The sequence below is a fragment of the Furipterus horrens genome, unplaced genomic scaffold, assembly GCF_987537825.1.
Source record: "Furipterus horrens unplaced genomic scaffold, mFurHor1.1.pri manual_scaffold_11, whole genome shotgun sequence".
NCBI classification, from domain to species: Eukaryota; Metazoa; Chordata; class Mammalia; order Chiroptera; family Furipteridae; genus Furipterus; species Furipterus horrens.
The window spans coordinates 94,864,085-94,885,494 of NW_028327181.1; positions in this window are offsets into that span (position 1 = coordinate 94,864,085).

The following is a 21,410-nucleotide window of genomic DNA, read 5'->3' on the forward strand; positions in this document are numbered from 1 at the left end:
TGGCCCCAAACACCTTGCAGAATTGTATAATCTGTTCCTATCCGATTTCTTGTGTTTACAATGCTTACTCTCCACATTTTCTCATTTAAAATTCTATTTCTCTTTTACATTCAAATGCCTGTTTCTCTATGAGCCCCTTCCTGGTTTTCATACCAGGGCATGACCTCTCCGTCTCTTATCTCAGCATTAACTTAAGCCTCTAGTATGGCCCTTAGGTATTTGGGGCACTGTGCTAGTTTCCTAGGGGTGCCATAACAAAGTACCACAGACCAGGTGACTTAAAGAACAGAATTTTTTTCCTCACCATTCTGAAGCCTAGAAGTCTGAGATCAAGGTACTGGTATACTTGGTTTCTTTGAAGGCCTCTCTCTTTTGGCTTATAGTTGGCCATATTCTTATTGTGTCTTCACATGGTCTTTCCTCTCTGTGTGTCTGTGTCCAATCTCTTTATAAGGACACTAGTCATGTTGAATTAAGGCCCATACTATTAAACTCATTTTCTCTTAACTACCTCTGTAAAGACTCTATCGCCAAACTCTCATACTCTGAGATACGGGAGGCTAGGACTTCAACATATGACTTTAAGGGGATACAATTCAGCCCAGAGCAGGTGCATACCCTCAGCCTCCCTCAAAAGACCTTACAAACTGCTCCAGGAGCTGTGACTTCGTTCCTTTGGGACAGGTACTTTGTTTCACCCATTTTTGTAACTCCCAGGTAACATAGCATAGTTTCAGACCTAACTGGGTCTCCAAAATTGTTGACCGAACCACATTTCGGAGCACAGTCTTACAGAAGCCGGAGTATAAGATGAAGATTGTCATGACTGCCTTGTTCTCTGCTCTTCGGATCACCTGCCAAATTAACAGGGTCTACTTGAATTTGTCTCAACGTAGTGTCTTACTGCTTTTCCTGTCTCCCAAGTGCGCTCTCCTAAAAATGGTGTCCAAACTGAGGAAAGGTTTGCTTCTTCAATTACTGCCTGTAAATGAGAATAAACTAACCCTTTGATATGCTCGGCAATAACTAGGCATCCCTGCAGCTTTCAAGGAGGAAAATTTTTCTGTCAACAGGTTCACATTCTAGTAAAGAGGGCGTGGTTGAGACTCGGGGTGGGAAACTTTGTACGTGAACAGTGTCCTAGCCCGTCGTTCTAGTCAGCACCAATCTATCGTGTTTTATTTTCCAATGCTTATTGACTTGGAAGCACGTGATGCCTTTGACAACCTGCATTTCAAATGTAGGATTTCGAAAGCTCTTTTCAAACCACTAAAATGATGTATTTCTGTCGAAATGTAAACTGTCTTTAGTTAATACATGAGTAGTATTAAGTTAGTCCTGGCTGGTTTGGCTCAGTGGATTGAGCATCGGCCTGCGAGCTAAGTGTCGCTGGTTCGATCTTCCAGTCAGGGCACATCAGAGAAGGAAAACTCTGACTCCAAAAAACCTCCGCTGCCTTGCGGCATACCTCTTCAGGGGAAAGGCTAAGGGAGTAAACCCCGACAGAAAATCCGGAGCCGGAGTCCCTAAGGCGGTTTGACGTTGTAGTCAACACCGGCAACTCCTGCGGCGCACCTGAAGCCAAGCTGTATTGACTCCGTCTTTCCCTTGGACCCTTCAGCTGCGAAGAGAGGGGGGGTGTCTGCTGCATGGGCAACAGCAGACCCTCCATATCACCCTGCCCAGGCTCTGTAGCTTCAGCTTCACTGGAGAGGACACTCCAGCGTCATCGCAAGATGTCGATTCAACACGGGAGGAGACATATACCGTGTCACTCCCGAGTCGGACTGCACAGCCATTCTTGGCGGTGCAGATAGACTCTTAAGAAGCTACACCATCGTCTCTCGAGACGGACGGCTGCCAACGAGTATTAAGTTAATAATTCCAACTTTAGAATTCACTACTGGAGAAGACTTCAGAAGCTTAAGAGATTGACAAGGATGGGTGCTCTGAGCCTGGAAACACAGAGAAATCTTAATTATCCAAACGATTGTTTGTCTTTACAGTTTAGGTTAAAGATCTACATAAAGATATGTAGGAATTTAGCTTTTTCAGTTAGGATTTGCAAACAAAACTGTGACCCCCCCCCACCCCCACCCCTGCCCCGATTTCCTGTTGCTGAGAAGAACAGTCTGTCATTGAAACCAAGAGACACTGAACTGGCTTATTGGTAAAAAGGCAGATCACTTGAAAGTCTGGCTTGAGGAAGTATGTCATCAAGCAGCTTTCTCTGAGAAACAAGAATACCCCACGCTCTGAAGTGAAATAAAATGATTACTGCAGTAACTGTTAAGACTAGGAGGCAGTATTTTTATCAGGAAAAAGGAGGCTGAGTTAGACCAAGGAGTTGAAGTTCTACCCGTTTCTACTAGTATTTGCTGAGTGAATTGGGGTAACCCCCCATATCAGCCTTGGGCTTCTGTAGCCTCATATGTAAGAAGAAGAGGCAGATAAAATGATAACTATCTGGAGGCAAGGCTGAAAGTGAAATTGGGGGAACTTGGACTTCTCCGTGAATTTGGATTATATTGTTAATTTTTTCTTCAGTTTAAGAAATCCCCATTGAACCCTTTCAAGGGGTACTTAGATTGGACAGAGAACAAAAGCCAGGAGGAACACAGAGCACTGTACAAGGACCAGATAAAACCCATATCAAGATTGCATCATTTCTGTTGTGAGCAGGGCTCTGTCATCTTCTCCCTGTCTCCCACCTGCGGAAGCACAGACACTGGGACCATTCATCGAGAGGGCCCATGGTGACACAAAACAACCATGGGACACTGTGATGCAGAAAGCATGTCAATAAAACAGACGTATCCCCTTGGGTCACACTGTGTCACTCCCCAACTATGTCATAAGGCGTAATGTATAAAATATAATGACCAGAAAGATGCTGAGAGCATAGGCCAGGTTCACACAGTAGCAATGGAGAGGGAAGTGGACTGCTTTTTCACGAATTCCTAGGTAAATGGGGCATGTGTCCTGCATTTTTAATGCCATCATGTTCTAGTAAGTGCCATTTTCTACAAATTTATTCCCACGAAAGAAATCTCCTGAGTACCTCCCATGGCGAATACCGGGAGCTGCCTAACAACACCTAGAGAAACCTGGCAGTTGTCATTCCTGACAGGCTGAGCATCCACTGGCTATAGATGTCACGGAGGCAGCCTGTCCATCAGGAAAAGATCAAAAGCCAGTCAGAGCTTAATAAGGTCTGTTTGTTTATGAAATTGTATATCAGAGTGGCTTTCTTTTCTTCATGCCACTTCGCGAATCTCATCAAGATCTAGATATACAAAGCAAATGGATTATTCTGAGTTTTCCCACTAAAGCGTTCAAACACACGGGAACGCGAGGAATCTCATTAATTTAGAGATCTACTAATTGAATCCTGCTGGCTGGTAAACTCCAACAGAGAATTATGCCCAGGGTTATAGAAATAATAGTAATCATGCAGAGCAGCAGGAAATGAATAATCTGCTTTAGGTCTTTATACACCGGCCTTTTTTCTTTTGATATTTTATATGAATAGAGTGATATAATATGTCCTGACTGCTGTGGCTCAGTTGTTTGGGAATCATCCCACAAAGCAAAAGGTCACCAGTTCGATTCCCGGTCAGGGCACATGCCTGGGTTGCAGACTCTAGTCCCTGGTGGGGGTGTGTGCAAAAGGCAACCAATCGATGTTTCTCTCCCTCTCTTCCTTCCTCCCTTCCCCTCTCTCTAAAAACAAATAAAAAAGATATTTTTTAAAAGAATAGAGTGATAAAATATTTATAATTCTATACTTTTTTTCATTTAGCATAGTAAAGATTCATCCACGTTGTAACATGTATCGGTACTTTGTTCCTTTTTAATGCCATATGGGATACTCAACACTTTATTAATCAATTTACGGACACTAGGATTGTGTGTTTCCATTTTTCTTGAGTAAATACTCACAAGTGGAATTATTGAGTTGTATAGTAAACTTATCTGTTAGAAATGGTCAAATTATTTTCCAAAAATAGCTTCACCATTTTATATTTCCACCAACAATGTAGAAGGCCTCCAGTTTCTCCACATTCTTGTCAATACTTATTCTTATCAGTCTTTATAATACTAGCAAGAGTTTTGAATCTCCATTTATCTTTGGGTTCACTGACATCTGGCTATTCTTCATGTAAATGAGTACACAAAGAAAAATTGTATTGATAAGTTATACATGTGCAAAGACTTAAAGATGTCTTGATATTCAGTAATCACTTCCCCTATTATATCAAAAGTCCCCAAATTACAATCTGTCATTTGCTTTATAAACTGCTGTTCTTCTCTCTTCTTAAATATTTACTCACCTCCAATGGAGCCTAGTAGAAAACATTTTCAATTGCAGACAAGAAAAAATAACCCAGAAGTGGTGAAGGAAAAAAATGACAAACCAGAGTTTTTCAGCAGACACCAAAAAATGTTGTAGCCCGATGTTTCTAAAAAGGAAGTAGAAACAGCTCAAGACCATAGCAGCAAACTCCAGGCTGCTGAGCCTGGCTTCTCATTTCACCCATTCCCCGTGGCTCCACTGAAATCGAAAGGTTAGTCATTACTCAGTGGAAAATTTTGTTGAAGGGAAAAAATATCTACTCATGGAATCTCTTGTCCAGGCCGCAAATTATTTTACATGTGACAATTAATTAGGACCCACAACATGCACACAAGGAAGGCAGTTTCATCCATGTCATAGCCAAGCCTTGCCGACCCTCGTTATTTCTTAGGATGTAACATTTGGAGTATTGGCACATGGGAAGTTCCTAAGAATTTTTACAACAGATAAAAGCCACTTAGGCACTGTGTTGGAAAAGACCTTCCCTTTACTGAAGGTAGGGAGAGAAGTCTCTGAATCAGTCTAATGGATTTGCCACATGTTATCAAAAGCTTATTGTCTAGGGGTCATGGGTTAAGTGAGACTCTTCCCACTTAGTTTTCGGGCCAATGTAGAGTGGCCATAGTGGTGAACTCCTTAGTTCACAATTCATCCAGCAAACATTTATTGAACATCAACTGTAGGTCAGTCATCACATTTCCTGAAACTGTCAACTCAAGTATTTTTTAATAGTGTCGCAGCACTAAAGTTGCCGGCAGTGGGTGTTGACAGAGTTGGGTGTGGGAAGTGGAAGAACCACAAGATAAAACAAGAAATTAAATCATGGAACCTTTGTAAAATACGAGAAGCAGCTGAACAGAGAAATTCTAACTCCCATTCCCTTGGATTATGACATCATTAGTCAGTCTGTTCAGTACTTTGTTGATGTTGGGGTGTCCTTGTCCCCCCCAAATCCAGAACTTTTCCAGGTTTGGTCAATGCCTGAGCCATCAGGCCAAGTGCTATTTTCAGCTCCAGCAGCTACCTTGTTTTGCGAGTTCAGGCCAGACAGGAAACCAGCCAGTCTGGGAGGATTCAGTTAGATCCCAAAAGAGCACACACACACTCAGGTGCAAGACCTTCAAGGCAGCAAGGAATGTTCCACTTAATCACTGGACACAGCAAGAAGTGAACAAGCAACCACTGTCTCTCAAGGGATGAACACCATTGTGCGTGTGTGTGTGTGTATACACACATATTTATGTGTACACATGTATATATCATACATGTATAAGTGTGTATATGTGTGTATATAAATATATGAGGGCTGGATTGAAAAGGTGTTTTACAAATTCTACTGCTTCTCACCACCATGTAGATCCCCCATGGTTTTCCATGGGGAACTTGTGGAGAGCTTAGAAATCATTTTATTTTAGGAAGAGATTTTATTTCGGTTGAAAGTGCTTCTGGTTGGAAATTTTCTGAGTGTGAAGGAAGTAACATACAGCAGCCGATTTTGCAGACAGGAAAAAAACATCTGTCATAGACAGCGCTTCGGTCTCCAATTTGGAGAACTTCTCTAAGGTGCTCTTGACTTATTTATTCATCATCTCCCGCCTTGAGGAGCAGAACTTAGCTGAGGCTTCAGTTATTAAGCCCATCTGGACTTCCTGGTCCTAGGAGTGGCCACGGTGGCTTTAGGGGTAAAAGAGGAGCCAGGGAGAACAGTAGGACTCATCAAATCACCCAGAAGTATATGCACTATCTGGGACCTACTTCTACTAAAAAGTTACTTACTGTTTACCTGAAATTCAAATTTAACTGGTGTTCCGAATTTCATCTGGCAACTCCCTCCTCACTTGCCTTTATACCTTGATTTCTGCCTGGGGACTCATTGTCTTTTTGTTTTTATTCCACCTTGGGGCCTGGGAACAGAGTAAATAATCTACTAATGTTCATAAATGGATTACTAACGTAACCTGAATCATTAATTCTAATAAGGCCTATTAGCTTACATAAAATATTCAAATTAAAGTTAATTGAAGAAAAAAATGTCAATGAAATCTTTTAGTTGTTATAAGTTCAGACAAGACTATTTAATACAATACTTAGTTTCTACACTTGGCAGGTTGGTACCTGACTTGGGGTGAATTACTCACCTGGAGGGGGAACTAAGAACTTCCATTCAACCATGGCAACTAACATTTATCAAATGCTCACTATAGGCCAATATCTATTTATAGAAATATTTTATTCTCACAAGACCCTCCAAGGTAAGTACTCTTGGAATTTGAACCCAAGCAATCTGGCTCCAAAGCTGGTCTCCTAACTTCTCCAAAGAATGATGCTATGTATTCAGCTATGCTGACTCTGTAGCTTTTGCTTCAGGAAGTAAATAAATTCTTCCTGGTCATCCGTGCCCCAGCTCTATTCCTCTACAGGCTTAATCTGTTCTTGAGAAGACCCCCTCAGGAATCTCTACTTCCACACCCCCTGTCTCCTTCTGGCCCAGGTAGCTCTTAGCCAGCTTTAGAAATGGCTTCCCAGAATGGTGGCAGCAACATACAAGAGGAAAATGCCAGTGGAATTATGCACCCAATTTAAGAACTTCTCAAGTAAATCCTCCTTTTACCCTACGCCCCAGAAGAGAAGACAGGATAGAAAAAAAAAAAAGAGGTGGGGGGCAATTAATACAGTATACAAGAGCTTCTATTTTGAAACGTTTGCTTCTTGGGTGGGGAGGGGAGGGATTGGGGTACAGCTTTCTTACAGACTAGAGATTTCTATCCAGTGGATAAACAGAGACCCAGAAAACTGGACATAATTCACTTTATTAAGGATGACTCGGGTGATCTGTAATGACTCACAGCATCTATGTTTCGGGGGAAAGAGATATTCTTGCAAAGTTCCTGAAGTCATTTCATGTAGAGGACTACAAAAATATTAGGTGTCATGCTATTTTATCTGCATTTGATAGAGATGTAATGCATCTTTATTATCCAATTTAAAACTAATATTTCAGGTGATGACAAGTTGAGCAGACTGGATCCACAGAACTGGAACTGGAAATTATCAACTGGGAAAATATAATTCAGCCTGACTGATAGCTGGAAGGAACAGGGGTGAGGCTGAATTAACATTTTGGAAGGCCAATTCATCAGCTGTAATAAGCCAATTTCAAGGGGAAAAAATAATGTGTTAAAGCATGAGATGTTTTTGTTAAAAAAAGAAAATACTACAAAAGACCAGTATCAAGAGAAATTTCCAAAGAAGCTTGTTCCGATGATTTTGCCAGATTTTTTTTTTCAGAACTGCTTTTAAAGAAAATTAAATAATTGTCCACCTGTACCAACTGGGGTAAACTTTGCACTAGGCAGATAAAGATAGCCAGAATGATATTTTATTTGCTAAGATTCTTTGAATTTCATATCAAAGGGTTTCCGTGCAATTTACAGTAAACATATTAATTTTTGTTTCATCATCTGCACACCTCTGCTTATGTCAGCCCACTGGACTTTGGTCTTTTGGGGCTTCATCAACACAGCGGAGGGATCTGCCGCCAGAAAGGTTAACAACCAGCGTCACTGCCTTTGGGTATCAAATCACCAGGGACCTCAAACTCATGTCACCCAACATTCTAACTCCTACTAGGAACAAGCAAAATATCTCCTCTATTTTGCCTCCCCAACCCAGGCCAGAGGGTGTTCTCATAGTCCCAAAGGATGTAAGCAGACCCAACACATGGCCGGAGTGGCATAAGAAGGCCAGGTGTGTTCACCTACGGCACCTCATCAAGATGCAGAATCTGTCTTCACTTAAAGCAGAAGTCTCAGTTTATCTCCTGCGTGGAGCTGGGGGCAGGGTGGGGCATGTAGGTGAAGGTCAAATAAGCACAGTGCAGAATCTCTGCTTTACCCACCCACTGTGAGGTAAGGAGACTGGTAACCTTGTCAAGGTGGGTTTGACTAGGAGGGACCATTCTTTATACGTTAGAGCTGGGGTGCTCTAAAGTCAAAATGGTCACCTCATTAAGAAATGTCAAGAAAAATTTACCCAGAAAACACTGCTGCAGCAGCAAGGGGTTGGGGAATGGGGACGGGGATAGAAAAGAGGAAAGGAGAGGAAGAAGGGGAATAGGAGCAAGACCCGGAGTCGGAACAGGGAAGAAGGAAGGATGGGGAGAGGTTAAGCAAAGCCTCGCTCTGATTGAGCCCCTGAGCGTCTGCCAGTTCACGAGAAGCTTGTTGCTGCTGCTGTTGTTTCTTACGGCCCCATTTCATGAAGACCAGGAGTTGGGCAAGGTTCCCTCCTACCACTGGGCCAATGCGTGATTGCTACCATTGACAAGGGAAGAAAAAAAAGTAGTTGGCATCGTGGCTTAGACAAATTTGCATTTCATTGTGGAGGATTCTTAGCAGTTCAACTCTACTCGGTTCCAATCTGTTCCAGCCAAATAACTTTTCTAGCCTTCTTCCTCATTTTTGTAGGGATGGAAAGGATAAAAGAAAAAAGGAAAGAAAGAGATAGAGGTAATAGAGGGGGGGAGGAAAGAAAGAGAGAGATTGAGAATGAGGGAGAACATGAGAACTCTTGCTCAGATGGTCATTAAGTTCTGCTCAATCCCCTTTGAATTGGGATGTTTCCTACATACGCACTGCGAATTGGAATTTGGATTCATCTGTTTTTTCTCTTACCCATGGTTTCAAAGACAGAGAGAAAATAAGGACCCAATATTGCTTAGCTTTTTTGTTTTTAACTTAAAAAAGAAATGTATATGAAGCTGAATTCAACACAAGCAGGACTCTCTTGATTCCCATCCAAGAAATAAACCCTTATTTATAAAATGCCAAAGGGGCCCCATTTGTATCCATCAGCCCACTTAACGTCTTGAACCTTGAAAAGAATGCTAACGGAATACTACGGGCTAGACCAACTGGAGACAATGGTTGTGCTTGCGGGGCACCTAACATCCTGTGATCAAATGACTCGTGACAAGCCCTCTTTCCATTTATGAGCATATTTGCCAGTGAGACAAACAGTCCCTAATTCAGGATCATTCTTCCCTATCAATCTGTAAACCGCAGAAAAAGAAAGACAGCAAACCTGGAAAATATAAATCTCATCATGGAACCTGGCATTAGCAAAGACTGTAATATTTAACAAAAAAAAAAAATCTAAATACAGCAGGGCTGCATGACTTCAGTTGAAACCAGAACCAATGGCCCACATGCCTTATCAGATATGATCCCAGCGCAGAGATGGAGGTAGAGTAAGTGAGGTAAGCAAGCTGTAAAATCGGCTCCTCGGAGCACACACATCCATCCTTCTTACTCATTTGCATGAGGTCAGCTGCATTTTGAATTATTTAACTTAAAAAAAAAAGTTGGTAGCTGTTGACTTTGTTTTTCTTAAAAGTATAGATAGATATGGATGCCTGTATAGCTCTACAAATACACATTCCAAATAAATTAGGAAGCGACATAATTAGTTTAACATGGTGGTTGCGGTGACTTGAACAAAAAAAGGAAAAAGAAATATCTAACCACTGCCTGTTGCCTGTTCCTGGCTATTTAACAAGGAATTGAAAGGACTCCACATAGGTTTGCCTTAATAATGCCTTCTGCTTTTGAAAATTGAACCTCCTGCATCCTGATATAAAAAAAAAAATAAATGACCAAGATCGATTTGGTCAAGTCTCTTAATTGTGAAGCATTTCAGAAAAGTCTTGATATTTTCTACCATTTTGCCCAAAGAGCCAGAAAATGACAGTGCAGGGGGAGGGGGAAAGAGGAAGAAGAAAAGAAAAAGAAGAAAGATTACATTATGATACCAAAAAAGAAGTGATGTATTTCCACCAATTACTGAAGGAATTCTCAGCCTGATCCCTTCAGTCACCGCTGTACAGTGTGCGTGACTTAAATCCAGCCCCTCTGCAAGAACGTCGCCGAATCAAGGAGTCTACCCCGCATAAAATCTGAGCTATGTGTAGCACAGGAGTTGAACTTGAGAGGGAAGGAAGAACCCACCCTATGCTCTTTTCTACTTGATTCAAACTGAACTCCAAATACTTTCTATTTTTCTTAGAAAAAATCCTGAAGAACTAGTGTGACAATAATACTCTTAAGCCTGCTGTATGTCAAGAGGACGCAAATGTTTGGCACTGCACATTTTTTCCCTCACTGCATATCACTGTAGAATATTTTTAAATTTTTTTTTCTGTGCCCTTATTCACATTGGCAGAAAACTTGCAAAACAGGAATTCAAGCCCTGACCAGTGTGGCTCAGTTGGTTGGGTGTCATCCCATAAACTAAAGGGTCATGGGTTTGATCCCCGGTCAAGGCCCATGCCTGGGTTGTGGCTTCTGTTCGCAGTGGGAGCACATGCAAGAGGTAACCAATTGGTATTTCTCTCTCACACCAATGTTTTCCTCCCTCCCTCTTTCCCTCCCTTCCCCTCTCTCCAAAGCCAATGGGCATGTCCTTTGGCGAAGATTAAAAACAGAATCAAAAACTGAAAAAACAGGAATTCCGTAAGAATGGGCACCCAACTGATATAAGTCAATAAGAGAAGTGTGTGCTCTTACTTTGATCAGAACTTTCTCATCGTCAATGCCCACACTGCCACCCCCTGATCCAACACGTCTATGTGCTGAGCTAAGACAGAAACCAGAATAAACGTTTGAATCAGACCCTTCGTGGGTGCCTGCTGTCCAGAGGATTGTGCAGCTTGCTGGGGAAAAGCTGGTAAATAAGAGAGACATGCTGTTTTGTGGATTTTACATCTAAAAAGAGAGACAGATATTTAGCAGTTAATCGTCCAAATTATGTCACGTGGAAAGTACTGGATATCATAAAAGCACAGGGCAAAAAGAACCTAATAAAGAGAAGAGGCTATTACGATTATCTTATTTTCCATGGCAGACTCAAAATCGCATGGATGTGGCCCGCAAGGCCATCTGAGTGAGCAGGGGCGTGGGGGCTGATTGATTCCTTGGATTTTCGCTTTTTGTCTTGTTTTGAAAGGACTTTTTTTCTCTAGGTGGATGGGGTGCAAGATTCTTTGGAGAAAACAGAATCAACAGTGAGAGAGCAGCAGACGGAGGCTACTTGAACTGGACGTCCAAACAAGGTATCTACCCTAAAGCCATGGAGTCACTTTCCGTGAATTTCTGCCTTTCGGTGGGAAGAATTCTTTCTGTATATGTCACGGGGAAGGGACATGGGGGTGACAGAGGCAGAACCTCACCCAGAAGCCCCGATGCTGAGGCACATGCTTTTGGTCTTTATTACAATTCTCAGGAGCCCACATCCTGTTTTCTCCCAGGCTCTGAACTCATCTGCGTGGTCAGACCAGCCCAGAGTGTTCCACCCAGCTCTGGGTCTCTGTGCTAGGCTAGGAACTATTTTGGTAGATCTACATTCTGCAAGAGGAGTCCAGCTCCAGGTGCCTGTGAGATTCTTATAGTCCGCAAAGGCTACTTTGCACTTGGAATTTCCATACGCACAAGAAACATCGCCCTCGTCCCATCTTATCAACAGGAAAGCCAAGGCTGGAACTCAGTCTTCCTGACTTCTTGCCCAGAATCCTTCCTAAGGTCTTTATTTTTACATCTGTGAGTAGTAAGGAGGGGGAAAAAAAGCACTTTCTCTTTCCCAAGCCTGAGGTTTGTAAAATATTGTGTGCCCTTATTTAAATTGCAGGGTCACTTTATACAATATATTTATGTTATTAAAAATTGACCAAGTTAAATGACCAGTAAAATATGTGGAATGGCTCCAATCAATTGCTGGGGGTAGGGGGTTAACTGCATTTCCAGTACCTAACATCACAGAATCCCCCAGGAGAGTCAGGAAAACGGTGAGATTATGTTTACCAGTATAAGAGACACCTTAAACATATGCAAAACGCATTTAACCTAAAAGAAGCTGTAGGGAGGAAACCACTTAGGCTAAGTGTTTCACTTCACTGCCCTTATGAAGTGCAAGGACAACAAAGGGGATGGAACCACAGACTTGGAGAAGTCATCCAGGCTGACCCTTCATCAGGGACTTACATGCTTCTAGTGAGAGGGGTCTCACTATCGTGTGAGAGGGGTCTTGCTACCTCCTAAACAGCCCATTAGGCAGCTTTAAATGTTTAAAGCTGCCATGCAGAAGGGCATGAAGGAAGGAAGGAAAAGAAAAAAATCTCCAACCCACTTCAATGCAAAGCATAGATGAGTTACCAAGAATATAATACAGCGTTTTACCAGACCACTCAAATAAAGAAATCATCTGTTTAATAACTAAAACATGCCTTAAAGAGGAGCAGAGCCAAAGTAGATCTAATATAGCAAGTCATTAGTTTAACAAATATTTATTGAGTACTTATATACCTAGCACTGCTCTAGACATTGGATAAAGCAATGAATAAAATAGACTATGCTCTGGCAGCTTGTACAAGATTAGCTTGTATAAGACTACATATGCAATACCAATAGCAAGCCCTTCTGTTATGTGACAGGTTTCGTTCTAAACATTTTGTGTATATTAATATATTTGATCCCATCATGATCCTATGTAGATGCTACTTTTATTACCCCTGTTAAATTTCTATCTAGGGGAAGACTAAGACTTTTGCTCATAAGTTACATGGTGAGCATTATCGAGCTGGTATGCACCCAGGCAGCCTGGCTTCAAAGCCATCATACCTGGATGTCCTTTAGGGAAAAAAAAAAAAAACTGTGTGTGTTTGGACAGGTGGAAGGGTTGCTTGTTTCATCCTGGGTGAAGTACTGATGCTATGAGGTACATGCCAAATTTCACTTTAGAGGAGGACCTGTAAACGCCTCCTGGAGGAAGTACCCCTAAGCAGAGGCCTGACAGTCAAACAGGAAATAGACAGGGGAAGTTTGCTGCAGAAGGATGGAGTTGAGGGAGGTGATTCCGCCCAAGGGGACAGCAGATGCCTAGAAGCCAAGGAGTAAGACAGCATGACATGTGCCAGGGACAGATGGACCACAGGGAACGTAGATCCCTGAAGGTCACAAAACTGAGATGAACTCATTTTTTGCCATTGTCGTTGCTTGAGTCACTCCTCCCTTGATGTGGTAATGGATGTGTTCCGCCGTTATTTGTGTGCTGTGACCCGCCAGTCACTCCCCAGGAGCTCCATCCGTAACACCCCTGACACTCGGGCGTCCTGCGTTCTGCAGCAGGTGAGCAGATGGAGGACCAAGCGGTGCCCAGAGAGGCAGTAGAAATGTTTTAGAGATGGAAGATACCACTGTGCATGGGCCATGTCCTTCTAAGTTAATCTAGAATTAATACACAGTACTGATGCTCATCCAAGTCTAAACACCAGTTATACTTTGAAACTTGAAAAAGTGGTTCTAGAGTTTACCTGGGGGCTTGACGGGTGTGCAAAAAATAATAATCTCTGGCTAAAAAATATTAGCAATTTGGGTTAGAGAACTACCAGGTAATAAAATGTATTAGGAAGCCACAATAACTTTTAAAATTTGTGTTAGCACAAGATGGACAACGAGCCATTTCCTTAGCGTTCACCTGCACTTAAAGGGAGCATTAAAAAGTCATTTAAAATTGCCAGTGATAGGAGAAAGCAGAATATCGTGTTAATTTTCATTTCTAAAATTACTATTAAAACTGAACATTTTCCATATATTTATAGGTTGTAATTTTCTTTTTTTGAATTATTTATTTTTTGGCCTATCTTCATATGAATTGGTGGTTTATTCATAGATATGTTTAAGATATTACATATCAAGAACATTACATTTTGTTAGCATTTATCGGTTGCAAACAAACCCATGCCTTCATTTTAATTTACCCTCTACTGCAGCTTCCTACAGCCTGATACACGTGCATGGATGCTTAAGCATACACACTTGCTTGCCCGCATTATCACTCATTCTCTCTATATAATGATAACAAAGGAGATAAGGCAACTGAATCTGGAAAAAAAAAAAAAAACCATCATCATGGCATTACTTCTTGGGACCCTACATTAGCCAAGTCACAAACTTCAGGGGTGACATCGAGGCTATGAACCTTTCCTTTATGAAAAACCCCCATACTACCTGAAAAAGACATCAGAACTACATTTGGGGGAAAAAAAAAGTGTGTATACCCATTTGAAGAAAATTTTCAAGATACAAAAACATTTGCCACTATAACGGATCCTCTCTCCATGATCCATCCTTGACTACTTAAAAAACGAACGTCATACTTCATTTCTCTCTAGAGAGGATTCCCATGTAGCGTCAGTAATACCTTAGAGGAGACACATAGCGGAGTGGACCGCCTGACTCTCCACATGTCTAATATCTGAACAAATAAACAGAGAAGTCACCCAGCAATGTCTCCATTCACAACACTAAATCCAGTGTCTAGAACTCTCCCTTCCTCGGACTTGATTGACTTCTATCCTCAGAGCTTCTCCCAGGACCGGGTGCCCAGCAGAGTCCTGGATTGCACCGTGGAGTATATTTATCTAATGAAATATGAGCTGTGGGTACAATGAGCAGGGCCTTGCCGCAGACACCCCATCCGTCTGCTGAAGATAATCAATCTCGGAAAATAAAAGTCCTGGGAAAAGCTAAAATTGGGTACATGCCGAGGATTAGCAAGAGGTTCAAGGGCAGAACTGCAGTTATTTTACTGACTTGGAATCAGTGTGCGGGGAAAGGATTTGGTCATTTACCGTTGGTCTAAAAAATGCATTTATCATACAAAGGCCGGGGTTGCCGACGGCACAGCTGCCAGGCAGGTTACTCAGAGTCGCCTCGGATGGGAAAGCACACGGTTGTAGCGGTGGCTGAGCACTCCCGTTTCTGGACAGACTGACACGGCAGGCTGGTCACTTCTGTTGGAGAGCCTTCATGCCATCCCATGGTCCCATGTGATCCCCTTAACCTTGACTGCAACAGGATTAATAATAACTATAATAATAATGGTAATAGCACGGAACATTTGTTGAGTGCCTCTGATATGCCAGGAACTTACACGGAGATGTTTCAAATGAAAAAAAAAAACCTCATTTATTCGTCCTAAGAACCTGAGGGAGCTAGGGCTCCTAGCTGGTGGATTCACGCGCGAACCAAGCGTTGGCCAGGACAAGGTCCGAAACCGAGATCTGAACGCTGTGACCGCAACCACAGCCACTCTCGATGCAGCGCCACGCTGTCAGAAAGTCGGGACAGATTGGGTGTTTGTCCCAGCACAGTCCATTTCTCTTAATGGGAAAACAAGAACTAGCCCTCGGCGCGCCCACTGCCAATCCCAGACGGACAGGAGAGTAGCTGACAGCCGGAGTGGGGAGGCGTGTCTCCAGGGGCAACGTCTGAGGTGAGAGCATTAAAATTCCAAGGTGGCTTTCTAAACACGACGAAGCTCAGGCAGGGAATGCACATGGCCGGGGCCACCTTTCCTTCAGGCAATGCTGGTGGCAGGCACTGCCTTTCTACCCGTGTCTCCAGGAAGAACTGCCTGAGTCGCCAGACACTCCCAACCGACGCTTTCCGATTTAGCTCTGAGTATATTTATTTGCTAAGGAAACAATCAGGCTCAGGTGGGAAGATAGGCAGAAAAGAAAAGAGAAAGACACACGTTAAGCAAAAAGGGAGAAGTAATATTACAAGGGGCTCCCAAAATTTCATCCTCAGTAAGAATGTAAGCTCTGGAGTCAGCTAGACTAAGTGTGAATCCAAACTCTGTGCATATGGAGCAGGAGCGAAGCGGAGTTTTGGGACACCTTTGACAATTCAATATGGAGTAACTGTCAGCTATGACCATTACATCAAGTGCTGTGTCGGGACTAAGATAATGGGGGGTAACGGGATCACCCAAAACCACAATTCTGGACACTTGGGTCAGGACTCCATCGGGACATCGATATGAGGGGGACCTCAGCCCCAGGTGGGCTCTTAGAACTCAGAGCTCTGACTGCCCATCGCTGGAGCCTGGCTGCACCACGCGTCACACGTCACGCTTCACACTCAGACCCCTGCCAGACTCCACTCCACCAGTTGTGACACCAACCCCGCCCCCTGTGGACACCTCCGGTGACTAGGACCTCGCACAGACACTTCCTCTGCTCGCTTCAAACTCCCTCTCTCTGTGTGTAACCTGTGTATGACTCTGTGGGCTTATGGGGACATCTCCCCTAATAAACCTGGCGATTGTGGAAAGACACAAATGTGCGTGAGTGGCTCCTCTTGGGAACTCCCTTGTTCACGACACTGGAAGACCTGGCTAGTCTCAACTGTATTATTTTTTAAAGGACAATTGTCCCCAGCTCCTAGCTCAGCACGCCAGGCCCCACCTTCCACTCTCTCGTGTTTGCACAGAGGTACCATCTCTTGTTAGGACTTCTTTCTCTGTAGAAAATGTCAACCTACTCTTCAATGTGCTCTTATTGTTTTCATTGCCTTTTCCTTAAAACTGGTAGGCCAATTGTTGAAGACATTTAGGGAGATGGAGAGCTGTGCCGAATGCAGTTCTTAACAACCAGAGCCGGAGGTAAAGAAGTTTAACTTGGAGCAACGGTGAGGGCCTTCCATGGAAGAAGGGCAGCTAGCTGGGGCAAGGCCACAGGACAGAGCGAGGAAAGGGGCCCGACTCCTGCAGCACCTGGCTGAGTTTCTGGGTGTTAACCCCCCTGATCCCAGAAGGCACCCCGTGTGGATCTTAATGACACTCTTAGAACTCCATAAACATACGTTTCTGATATTTGCACAAACTGGTGAATAACCTCCAAAACAGTGTTTTTCAAAATGGGGTTCACAGAACTAGACCACGTAATCCAGCACAAAGAAAAAATTCTGATCTGCCATGATTTTATGGAAACACAGCTCGAAGAAAATAAACCCATGGGTTTTCCTCCGCTGCCCTCGAATCACAGACTCTATTTCGAATCCCACACAGAGAGACTTTGCCCTGCACAGCCCCAGAGATGAAGCCGAAGTGTCAGCTTCAATATTAGAATTTAATTCTACATTTCCTTCGGCGGATCACTAATTCCAAGGTTCAGCGTGCCTGGCTGTTCTGTGGTTGAGTGGATTTCAGTGGTCTTTAAGAGATTACCTCAAACGCAAGAGCCTCTCCACACAAGGCCAGAATGAGTTCAAAAGAAAAGGAAAACCCTTCCTGGTGCTTTATAATTTAGCTTTCAGGAACTTAAAGTTACTTAAAGCTGTATTTATTTTCATGTCTAATCTGTGCCAGGTTTCAGGCATGGGAGATGTCTTATTCTTGTTTTTCAGACAAATGTGTCATCAGTCAGGTATTTATTGAGCACTGCAGTCGGGCATAGCAATGTGCAAAGGTAGTTGGCGGAGAAGACAGCTCTCTGCCTTCAGGGGACTTACAGTTTAATGGGGCGTCCTTTGTTTGATACGTTGTTGCTGCGTTACTGTTGTTATTTTAGGGCCTTTGTACTTACAGTTGTTTGACCTACAACCAAATCACAGAGAATGACTTGGTTCAACTCATTCATTTTTATAGAATGACTAAGGTCACTGACCACCAGGACTTCATATATGCATAACAACTTTTTCATCTGAAGGTGGCAAAGCGTGTTCATTTCAGAAAGCTGGGAACACACACACAGTCGAGGGGCAGGAGTGGAAGCCAAAATCGTGGAGCATGTGCAAAGGAGAGGAAGATTGCAGAAAAGGGGCAAATGAGGCCCAGAAGGAGGTAACAGGCAGGCAGCAGGGTGGACAAGAGAGGGACGAGCATTCCCTGCAAGTGGAGAAAGTAATAAATGGAAAGTCACGAAGTCAGGGAGCCAGGTGTGTGCGGTGGTTGGTCTGCCGGGTGGACACGCCACTCTCTCTGCTTCGGCGGAGACAGGGTTGTGTGGGGATGCATTCACATTGAACTTTCAACTATGGCGAACAGAAAGTGTTTTGTCCCCGCCGGAGAGCGTCCCATTTTGCACTCCGGCCCAATCTGCGTGCCACAGTCCTGACTCGGCCATCCTTCTCTCAATGGGCGCTATGTTCTCGCCAGGAAGGGCAGCCCTTGCTAAATGTTATGGTTTGGAATGATCCTTCCCAAGGATGGAAAACTGAGTTAATTCAATTAAGGCCTGGGGTCCTGGGCTTTGAACCAGCCACAGACTCAATTTTATGAGAGGATGAAAAGTTAATTATTTGCCGGGTTTGAGTGAAGTCTACTTCGAAAATCCCTTTCCAAAAGACTAATTTCCACTTCAGCTTCCCTGTGGAAAATCAAGACAGGTTGAACTAGGGTCAGAAAGAGAACCTTGGAGCGGGGTGTTCAGATGGGGGTGCTGCCTCCCCCACCCTCTGCTTCATCTACATTAGAAGGGCTTGGTAGTCTCTGAACATGATCGAACCCCATGTTTAGCCCACAGGCTATTTGAAAAACAGAAAAGAAAATACAAATTGAATTCAGAAAGAAGTCAAGTTTTCAGGGAGCTTTTTGAGGGGAAGGTCTTAATAATTCACTGATGCAGTGTTGCCTTTCTAACGCAGCTTCGTTGCTGCTTTTAATGTGATTACTTTAGATTTTAACTTTAAAAATATATACATGTATGTATGCATGTGTATGTGTAATGACTATGAGACAATTGCAATGATGTAGAAAATATAAAGAAAGTGAAAATCATCCATAAACCCACTGCTTCCATAACAGGTTAATGATTTTGTTGTCTACACTTCCAAAAACTTTTAGCATGTATACACAGATACACATACATGTGCACACACACACGTGCAACACATATACCCCACACATAGTAAAGCACACACACACAATGCTTATGCAACTAGTTTAGTTTGTTTTTCACAAAAACATATCAAGACTCCTTTCACACAAGTTAGAAGAATGAAAGGGAGGCGTGCCTGGGTTAAGGGGAAAGGAAACTTCAGCGTGAATTACGAAAACTACCAAAGCATTTAAAACCCCAGTGAAAATACAGTGAAAAACCTATGGTGTGGTTTTCAGGCTCGAATGAAATACCGTATGTATTTCTTAGGCCTGCAGTACCTAAATTTAACAAACGCTCAGTAAATACTAGCTCCCGTCTTAGCATGAATAAATACAAATGTGTGCCGTCCTTTATCACGGCAGCACGATATTCCGTGTGTTTACGGACGTGCCAATTTAGGACAGCCTTCTGCATGGACATTGAAATTGTTTCTAATTCCACCCTCACAGATGAGTCTGTGTTGCGTATTCTGCATATGCAACCTCAGCGGCCCTGGTGTTTATGTGAGGGACTGGAAAGAAATATTGTCGGAAAATAAGACGCATCAGCACTCCCCACCCCCCTAATCCCGCTGCACGTAAGTTATTTTAACCTTACTAATGAGTTTGCTTAACTAATCCCAAGGAACATGCTAGAAATGCTACCACAGGACCTAAACTAGAAGGAGGTTTTGAAATCAGTGTAATCCTGGCAAGCAGTGTGGACTTGAAGTGAAGAGAACCCAGTTCCAACTCTGAGTTTATTGTCAGCCCCCCCAAAATGGCAAACTCGCCAGGCCTCAGTTTTCTCTTTACTGAAAAGAAGAGGTTGAATGAAATGAAATGGACCATTTGACCACAGGATTCAGACTCTGTAGGTCTTGCTTTGCAGGATGTCTTACAGTGCCTGCTCTGAGGAAACCTGTCTGTGAAGGACATTGGGGTAAGCCTAGATTGAGGGTATCAGGATGCTTCCTGTCTTTGCACTCAATGCTGCTGAAGTGAGATGAAATGAAAGGCAAAGTGCAAGTCCCCCGCCGTATCCCCACGCTGAATTCCAGGCAATTGACGCTACCTGATATTACACAACATGCCAGTAAGAGACACTCATAAACACTGAGAGACCTTAGAAACAATTAGCGAACAGATTGCTCAGTCTGATCATGTACAAAAGGAATTTCAAAGAGCTGTGGAGGATATAAGGATGTTAACATGGGATTTCTACTTTAGCGTTGCTACCACATGGTGGGAGAGAAGAAGCATGCCCGTAAAAAGATCTCTGAAAATATAAAGCATGATTATTTGTGAATTGATGCACTTCTTTGTTTCAAGAAGGATTTATGGAAGTTTAGAAAATTGCATATGATACAGAATAAAAATGTGTTAAAATAATTTAGAAAAACAACGCTAACAGAATGACAAGGGTACAAGACAAAGGTAGGGATGATCTTACCAAATTCATTTTTAAAAAACTCTATTTGCTTCATCTCCAAACAATCTGGCAGCCAATGCAAAAAGGAAGGCCAGGCAAGGAGGGGCAGACATTACAACAATACCAGGGTCAGAGGCATGACATTTACAATGTATGTAGGGCTTACTGTGCGATGTGACAGGCGAGGTCCTAAGAATTTTACATATGCAGTTGACTTAGGAGCAACATGGGTTTGAACCACAGGTCCACTGTACACCAATTTTTTTGCAGTAAATACAGTCTAGTCAGTCCTTTGAATCTGCACGTTTCCCACCCTTGGATTCACCCAACCCTGGATGGAAAATAGTACGTTCTCATTCCCAACATTGATTTTTATCTACAAATCAAAAACACTCTTTTAAATCCATGGTTGGTTGAATATGCAGATACAAAGGGCCAACTGTAGTTAAGGTTTTCAGGAGTCCAAGGTTATGTGCAGATGTTCAACTGCACAGGCATCAAAACCCCTGATACCTGCATTGTTCAAAGGTCAGCTGTCAACGAACTCACTAAACTTCATGACTAACTATAAAGTGATTCTGTTATCCCCAACCAACCATTGTAGAAACAGGCCCAGAGTGGTCAGGAAATGACCCAGTGGCACCCAGCTAAGAAGTCCTATCTAGAGCTAGCATTCAGCTCCTGTTTCCCAAGACTTGCTACACCACTTATTCTGCCTCTGAGCTGTGAAGCAAAGGAAAGGGGCTTTTAGTTTTTTGTTTTGTTTTCCCTTCTGTAGACTTCCGTGAATGTTCCTGTCTCTCTGGAAACTAATATGTAGATGTAAATTTACAATCAGAGAAGTTAACATTTTTACAACAATAAATGAAACAGGCTAAACCGAGGGCCCATTAAATAAACTCACTGCAAGATACAGGAGAGGGAGGT